This window comes from Aegilops tauschii, chromosome 5 (genome assembly GCF_002575655.3).
Source record: "Aegilops tauschii subsp. strangulata cultivar AL8/78 chromosome 5, Aet v6.0, whole genome shotgun sequence".
Lineage (NCBI taxonomy): Eukaryota > Viridiplantae > Streptophyta > Magnoliopsida > Poales > Poaceae > Aegilops > Aegilops tauschii.
In genome coordinates, this window is record NC_053039.3 from 230,582,982 (window position 1) to 230,591,201 (window position 8,220).

Genomic DNA, 8,220 nt, shown 5'->3' on the forward strand with positions numbered 1-8,220 from the left:
TTATCTCCTCGCTTTTATTTTTAATATTGGAAATATTTCGGAGAGAAAAATAATTAAAACCAAAATTATCCTCTTTTCAAATTTGAGATAAATTCAAATATGAAAATAATAAAATCCCCAACTCTCTCCGTGGTTCCTTGAGTTGCTTAGGATTTTTAGGATCAAAACCAAAATGCAAATAAAATATGATATGCACATGATGACCTATGTATAACATTCTAAATTGAAAATTTGGGATGTTACAAACCTACCCCCTTAAGATGAATCTCGCCCTCGAGATTCGGGTTGGATAGAAAATAGGTCTGGGTGGTCTTTCCGTAGGTCTTCCTCTCATTCATAGGTGGCTTCATCCTCGGTATGGTGGCTCCACTAAAGTTTGCAAAACTTGATAACCTTGTTGCGTGTGACTCGGCTGGCAAACTCGAGAATCTTGACAGGTTTCTCCTCGTAGGTCAGATCACTATCCAACTGAATTGCTTCCAGGGGAACTGTATCTCTCAGAGGATATCGGCCATCTCAGCATGGCACTTCTTTAACTGGGAAACATGAAACACATCATGAACTCCTGACAGTCCTTCGGGTAACTCCAACTTGTAGGCCACTTCTCCCATACGTTCCAAAACTCGGTATGGTCCTACAAATCTCGGGGCTAACTTTCCCTTAACTCCAAAATGTTTAACTCCTCGCAGAGGTGACACTCGAAGATATGCTCTGTCTCCGATTTCATAGACTACCTCCTTGCGTTTTGAGTCTGCATAACTCTTCTGTCTGGACTGAGCTACCTTCAGTCTATCTCGAATCAACTTAACCTTCTCTTCGGACTCTTTGATCAAATCTAATCCAAACAACTGATGGTCTCCAACTTCATCCCACATCAACGGTGTCTTGCACCTCCTTCCATACAAAGCTTCAAAAGGGGCCATCTTGAAACTGGCTTGATAACTGTTGTTGTATGAGAACCCCGCGTAGGACAAATTATCATCCCAACTAGATCCATAATCTAGCGCACAGGCTCTCAACATATCCTCCAGTGACTCTCTCGGTCTGTCCATCTGTCTGCGGATGAAAGGCTGTACTGAACTCTAGCCTGGTGCCCAAAGTCTGGTGCAACTGGTGCCAAAACTTCGAGGTAAACTGCGTTCCTCTATCTGATACGATGGTCCTCGAAACTCCATGCAGACATACGAACCCGGTCATATATATCTTGGCCAACTTTGCACTCGTATAAGTGGTTTTCACTGGGATAAAGTGAGCCGCTTTGGTCAAACGATCCACTACTACCTAGATAGAATCATATCTCGATCGGGTCCTGGGCAATCCAGTGATGAAATCCATGCCAAGCTTGTCCCACTTCCATTCGGGTATCGGCATAGGCTGCAGTAATCCTGCTAGCTTCTGATGTTCTTCCTTCACTCTCTGACATACATCACATACGGCTACATACTCGGCAATATCCTTCTTCATACCAGTCCACCAGAAATGCTCCTTCAAATCCAAATACATCTTTGTGTTTCCGGGGTGTATCGAGTATGGCGAGTCATGAGCTTCCTGAAGTATTAACTTCCTGATCTCTGCATTATTGGGCACATAAACACGGTCCTCAAACCACAAAGTGTCATGCTCATCCTCACGAAAACCTTTGGCCTTTCCTTTGCTCATCTTCTCCTTTATCTCGGCAATATCTTTGTCATCCTTCTGAGCTTCTCGAATCTTTCCCAATAATGTCGACTGAACCTCCATTGCTGCGACAAAACCTTTAGGGACTATCTCCAAATGTAGCTCCCTGAGATCTTCGGCTAACTCCTTTGGCAATCCTCCGCTTACGAGGGTATTGGCATAACTCTTCCGTCTCAAAGCGTCTGCTACGACATTGGCCTTGCCTGGATGATAGTGCAACTTCATATCATAATCCTTTATAAGCTCCAACCATCTCCTCTGCCTGAGATTTAGCTCCTTCTGAGTGAAAATGTACTTCAAACTCTTATGATCCGTGTACACATCACAACGATTTCCAATAAGAAAATGTCTCCAGGTCTTGAGTGCATGCACTGCAGCTGCTAACTCCAGATCATGCGTGGCATAATTCAACTCATGCAGTCGAAGCTGCCGTGAGGCATATGAAACAAATCTTCCGTCCTACATAAGTACACCCCCAAGTCCTAAGCGAGAAGCGTCGCAATACACTTGGAAATCTTTGTGTATATCCGGCAGAATCAGCACTTGGGCTGTAACCAAACATTTCTTCAACTCCTGAAAACTTGCCTCACATTCATCTGTCCATTTAAACTTAGTTTCTTTCTTCAGCAACTCCGTCATAGGCTTCAAAATCTTAGAAAAATTCTCAATGAATCTCCGATAATATCCCACGAGTCCAAGAAAACTGCGGATCTCTCCAACTGTGGTGGGTGATAGCCAATCACTGACTGACTTAACCTTGGTAGGATCCACGGCTATACCTTCTCCTGATATAACATGTCCAAGAAATCCTACTTCCTTCAACCAAAACTCGCATTTACTGAACTTGGCATATAGCTGATGTTCCCTGAGCTTCTCGAGAACTAAACGCAAATGCTCCTTGTGTTCCTATTCATTCTTCGAGTATACCAAGATATCATCAATGAACACCACGACAAACTTATCCACGAACTCCATGAACACCTTATTCATCATACTCATGAAATAGGCTGGGGCGTTAGTCAATCCAAATGACATAACCGTGTACTCATATAGCCCGTACCTTGTGGTGAAGGCTGTCTTGGGTATATCCTGTTCTCGGATCTTCAACTGGTGGTATCCTGATCGCAGATCGATCTTGGAAAATACTTTAGCTCCTTGCAACTGATCAAACAAATCATTGATCATCTGCAGTGGGTACTTGTTCTTGATCGTCACTTCATTCAATGCACGATAATCAACAACCATTCTCAAAGATCCATCCTTCTTTTCAACCAAAAGCACTAGGGCTCCCCACGGTGATGAACTTCGTCGAATGTAAGCTTTCTCCAATATATCCTTAATCTGCTTCTTAATCTCCTCCAGATCATTTGCGGGCATCCGGTATGGTCTCTTCGATATCGGTCCGGTGCCTGGCAACAACTCTATAAAAAACTCAATGTCTCGATCCGGCGGCATGCCTGGCAGCTCCTCTGGAAATACATCCGGATAATCCTTCACTACAGGCACTTCCTCCTGAACAACTCCTGAGAGGGAATTTACTTGGGTTCTCTTTGGCGCATGTCTGGAGACATACTTAATCCTTTTTCCCTCTGGGGTGGTGAGCAGAATTGGCCTACTAGCACAATCAATGTTTCCACCATACTTCGATAGCCAATCCATTCCTAGTATCACATCCAATCCTTGTGACTCCAGAATTATTAGGTCTGAGGGGAAAACATGGCTACCAATGGTTAAGGGTATCCGATCACACCATCGCCTGGCCATATACTCTGCTCCTGGTGAGCTTACTAGCATGGGTGGCCTAAGGGCTAAGGTGGGTAACTTAAACTTGTCCACAAATCTCCTTGATATGTATGAATGCGATGCACCAGTATCAAAAAGAACGTGGGCGGTAAATGACTTAACCAAAAACTTACCGATAACTGCATCTGGCTGCTCTTCAACCTCCTCCACGTTCACGTGGTTCACTTGTCCCCTGTTGAAAGGGTTGGGCTTCTTCCCAGAGCTTCCATTGCCATTACCATTCTTTGCTTCAGAACACTCATTGGCATAGTGTCCAGTCTTCCCGCACTTGAAACAAGTAATGTGACTTTGGTCCTTCTTGGAGGGTGTGGCTGGGGTAGAATGGTTCTGATTGCTACCTGCTCCATTCCCATTTCCATTCTTGGGGCCACTGTGGTTATGCGAACTTCCTCCATTATGGGTGTGGCCTCCATGGTTATGAGTATATCCTCCCGAGTTCGGGGTAAAACAAGGCTTCTGCTGAGCTTCTGAATTGTACTTCCCTTGTTCATACTTCCTTTTGCGGCTCTCAATCTGCTGCTGCTTCCCTTCAATCATAAGAGCCTTGTCTACTAACTCCTGGTAGTTGTTACATGTTGCCACCATTAACTGCATACTCATCTCATCATTCAGCCATTCCATAAACTTCTCCTGCTTAGCGGCATCTGTGGCCACATCATCTGGGGCATAGCGGGCTAACTTACTAAACTCATCCACGTACTGCCCCACAGTACGGTTTCCCTAGCGTAAGTTGCGAAACTCATGCTTCTTCATGCTCATAGCTCCAGTTGAGACATGAGCAGTGCGGAATGCTTGCTGAAACTGCTCCCAAGTGATATTGGCTATAGAGAAAGTGGCTGCGTAATTCTCCCACCATGAGGCTGCGGGTCCATCCAATTGATGTGCGGCAAAACGCACCTTCTCAGCATTTGTGCAACCTGCGGTGGTCAACTCCCTTCCAATCCTGCGTAGCCAGTCATCAGCAACTATTGGCTCGGTGCTACTGGAAAACACCGGCGGCTGCAACCTCAGAAAACGGGCTAAGTTGTCAACATGAGGTGGTGGCAGTGGGTTGTTGTTGCTATTGTTGCCTTGGTTCTGGACTAGTAGCTGCATCAAGGCATTCTGCTGTTGGATCAACTGAGTGAGCTCTGGTGGGAAGACAAATCCGGGGTCACGTCTCAGAGGCATCTGATGGGTTTAGAGGGGAGAGATTAGAATAGAATGAGGTCTAGTGGGAAAGCACTACCCATATGCACATGAGACAAACACATTCATATCACACCAAATCAATTCAAGCAAGGGCATACAATCGATCTAACTATCATTACAGTGCTCGGACTACTACTATATACATGGGGGAAATACTACTGATAATATGGTGGTCGACTAGAAATGTTGATCGATGGAAGACTCCATGATATCCGCTCCAGCTTCGTCTTCATAATCATCATCACTACTGTCGGGGTCGGAGTCGGTGTCATCGATGATGATGTAGTCTTCGGGATGGTCGTCATCTCCTCCTGGCGCGGGGTCTCCCATGAATACCCCTAGCTTCCTCGTCAGGTCGTCATTCTTCTCCACTAGTATTGCAATTTCCTCCTCGTAGCCGTCGCGTGTAGACTTGAGTTCCTCTTCAAGCTTCATGTTCCTGGTCATCACCTTCTTCACTTCTATCATACTTGCGCACATTTGGTTCTCCTGGCGACGAATGTGCTGGTTTAACTCCTGGATGAAAGCTGCAATGGACCTGTCCCTCCTGGTGCTCATCATCTCCCATTGCTCATCTCATCGCCCACATATCTGGTAGATGGTGTCCTTAAGATCCTTGTGATAAACTTTGCCGATGCGTCCCACGGCGATGTGGGCTGCCATGCTCTTACCTAGACTCCAGGTTGGTGCATCAAAGGAAAACTCTATGGGCTCAGTAACTTGCGTGAATGTCCTTCCTTGAACTTGAACTCAAATCATCCAACGCTCCTCTTCTGGTAAAGTGGTGGTGTAGGTCCCAGTGAAGCTTGGTATTCTGATGTTCAAGTACCTAGTGACTTCCTTCAAGTGTCTCCCAAAAGGCGCGTCTTCATCCGGTTGTGCAAACTTGTTCCTTGAGTCCGCCATCCTATAGCGTGAAAAATGGAGAGGAGTCAGAAATGAGTAGAGAAGAGTGACCTATGGCTTATCTTAGTGGTCATGTCCTACAATCAACGTGTGCTCTGATACCATCTTGTAGCGATCCGACCTCAGACGGTCAAATCTCTGTGTATAAGTGTCATCCCTGGATCGGTAATGCTGACACACACAGTACTTGAAGGATTTATAACAGAGTGCAATCACACACTTATTACATCGAATGTCTCAAAAGAGAACTTATTACAATAAATATGGCTTAAGGCCATCTAAATAAGATAACTACGGAAGCATCGAAGGTAAATGAGTCCATCAACTCCAACGGCATAGCTGAGTGCACGACAACGACCTAGTGCACCTTACTATTCATTTGAAAAGTCTGCAACATGATATGTTGCAGCCCGAAACGGGTCAGCACATGGAATATGCTGGCAAGATAACACAATAGAGCAATGAACAAGTAAATGCTATCACTACATGCATATATGGCTGGTGGAGGCTCTATGGTTATAATGTTTTGCGAAAAGTCAATTTTTCCCTACAACAAAGGAATATATTTTGTTTAACTATCATGGTAGTTGATAAACATTGAGAATGGTAACCCCATCTCAATCCCAATTAACAAGTAATTAACAACCCAACAAATTAATTTAGAGTGATGAGATCAACATGATAATCCAAGAACTAGATACTCAAGATGTCCATAACCGGGGACACGGTTAACCATGATTAGTTTGTACACTCTGCAGAGGTTTGCGCACTTTTCCCCACAAGACTCGATCTCCTCCATTGGATTTCTCGCACTACATGGTGTTTGAGAAACGGATGACCGAGACACAGTCTTTCAGAAGCATTAACTCTTTACTCTGGGTAGACAGTACCAACCTACATCCCCTACATCTGCTAGCCTACCACTGAAAGAGGTCATGCAGCATACTCAACTATGCTAGAGCCCATAATAGCTTGTGGCTACACACGGAAGTTTCTAGCATGAATAATCTTATGATCCTTTGAGCCTGGGTGGCAAACCAATGGACAACACTGGTATATCCCCAGGTGCCCGCAACCAATCCACCCAGATGTGTATTTAAGTAGCCACCTTAAGTTAACCATTAATTAATAATCTCACATCTGTCATGGATACACTCAAACCCAATCCACGTCTACGAGCATAGCATAGCAACATGAGCATAACGTAGAAGTAACTTCCGAGGGTTTGATAATAAAAGGGCAATAGGTTCTACCTCATCGTCTAGTTCCCAATACCCACATGTTAATCAAATACTAATAGTGCAGTGTTTGAGGATTGTAACTAATGCATAAAAACTGGGTAATAAAGGGGTATGATCAATGTGTTACTTGCCTTGCTGACGATCCGCAAACCCTAGAGACTCGTAGTAGCATGCTTCGCACTCCGAAAATTCTATCGCAAACAAACAATAGCATACATAAGCACTCAAGCATAGATGCAAGGGTAAAACTCAAATAAGAAGATCCAATCTGAAAGTTCAACTAAAGAGCTTCGGTTTGCAAAAAGAATCAATCGAATCGGAGCTACGGAACTGAAACTACGGTCAAAAGAACTTCGAAAACAAATCTTCTTGAAACCAAATTTTAAATTGTCAAAATCATGTTCAAGTTGTTTAACCGGAAAGAGGGGTTCGAGACGAAGATTTTGGCATTGGTTTCACTGGATTTGGACGAACGGTTAAAAAATTACGAGGGTGTGAAGATCAGGGGCTAATCCGCGATAAAAATAATCGCGGATAGGTCCCTGACCGAAAATAAACTGAAAAATAAAAATCTATCAGATGAACGTCCTCTAGCAGAGACGAACGGGCGAATTTGTTCGTTAAAACGAACTAACGAACGAACGCTCGCAAAATAACCTAAACCGAAGAAAACCAAGAAAACCGAACCAATCTGAAAAAAACCGATCTAGGGTTTAAAAAAAACATGGCGGGGGCTTTGCGGTTTTTACCGGTTCACTGAAGAAAACTGGCGGGTCGGCGGGGTCAACGGCGGCGGACGGCGAGGCGGCTCCGGCGGGGCTCCGCGGCTGCGGCGGCGCGGTAGCGGGGCGGCGGCGAGCGGCTCCGGCGGGGCTGCGGCGGGACGAGGTGGGGAGGGGCGGCGGCAGGGGGGTATAAAGCGGGGGGGGGGGGGGGGGGGCGACTTGGGCATGGGGGCGACGGGGCGCGGCTCGGAGCCGGACTCCGGCCGGCATCCGGGGCGGACACGGCGGGGAAGGCGGCGGCACAACGGCCGGCTGTGCCTTCGGCCCAGTGCGGTCCGAGACCTCCTTTAAAAAAATTCTGCCGAAAAGGAAAAATTCTAAATAAATATATAAAAAATTCTAAAATGCCAAAATAATTTTCACCGTCTAAATAAAATATTTAGAACATAGTGAACATTTTCTTAGCCTAAAAATGCAATTTTGAAAAATGCATATTTTTCTAATTCAAATAAAATAGCAATAAAAATCCAAATAAAATAATTATTTGATTTTAACATTTTTCCTCCAATGTTTCTTTTATTTTGGAGAAGTCATATTATCTCCTCTCTTTTATTTTTAATATTGGAAATATTTCGGAGAGAAAATAATTAAAACCAAAATGACCCTCTTTTCAAATT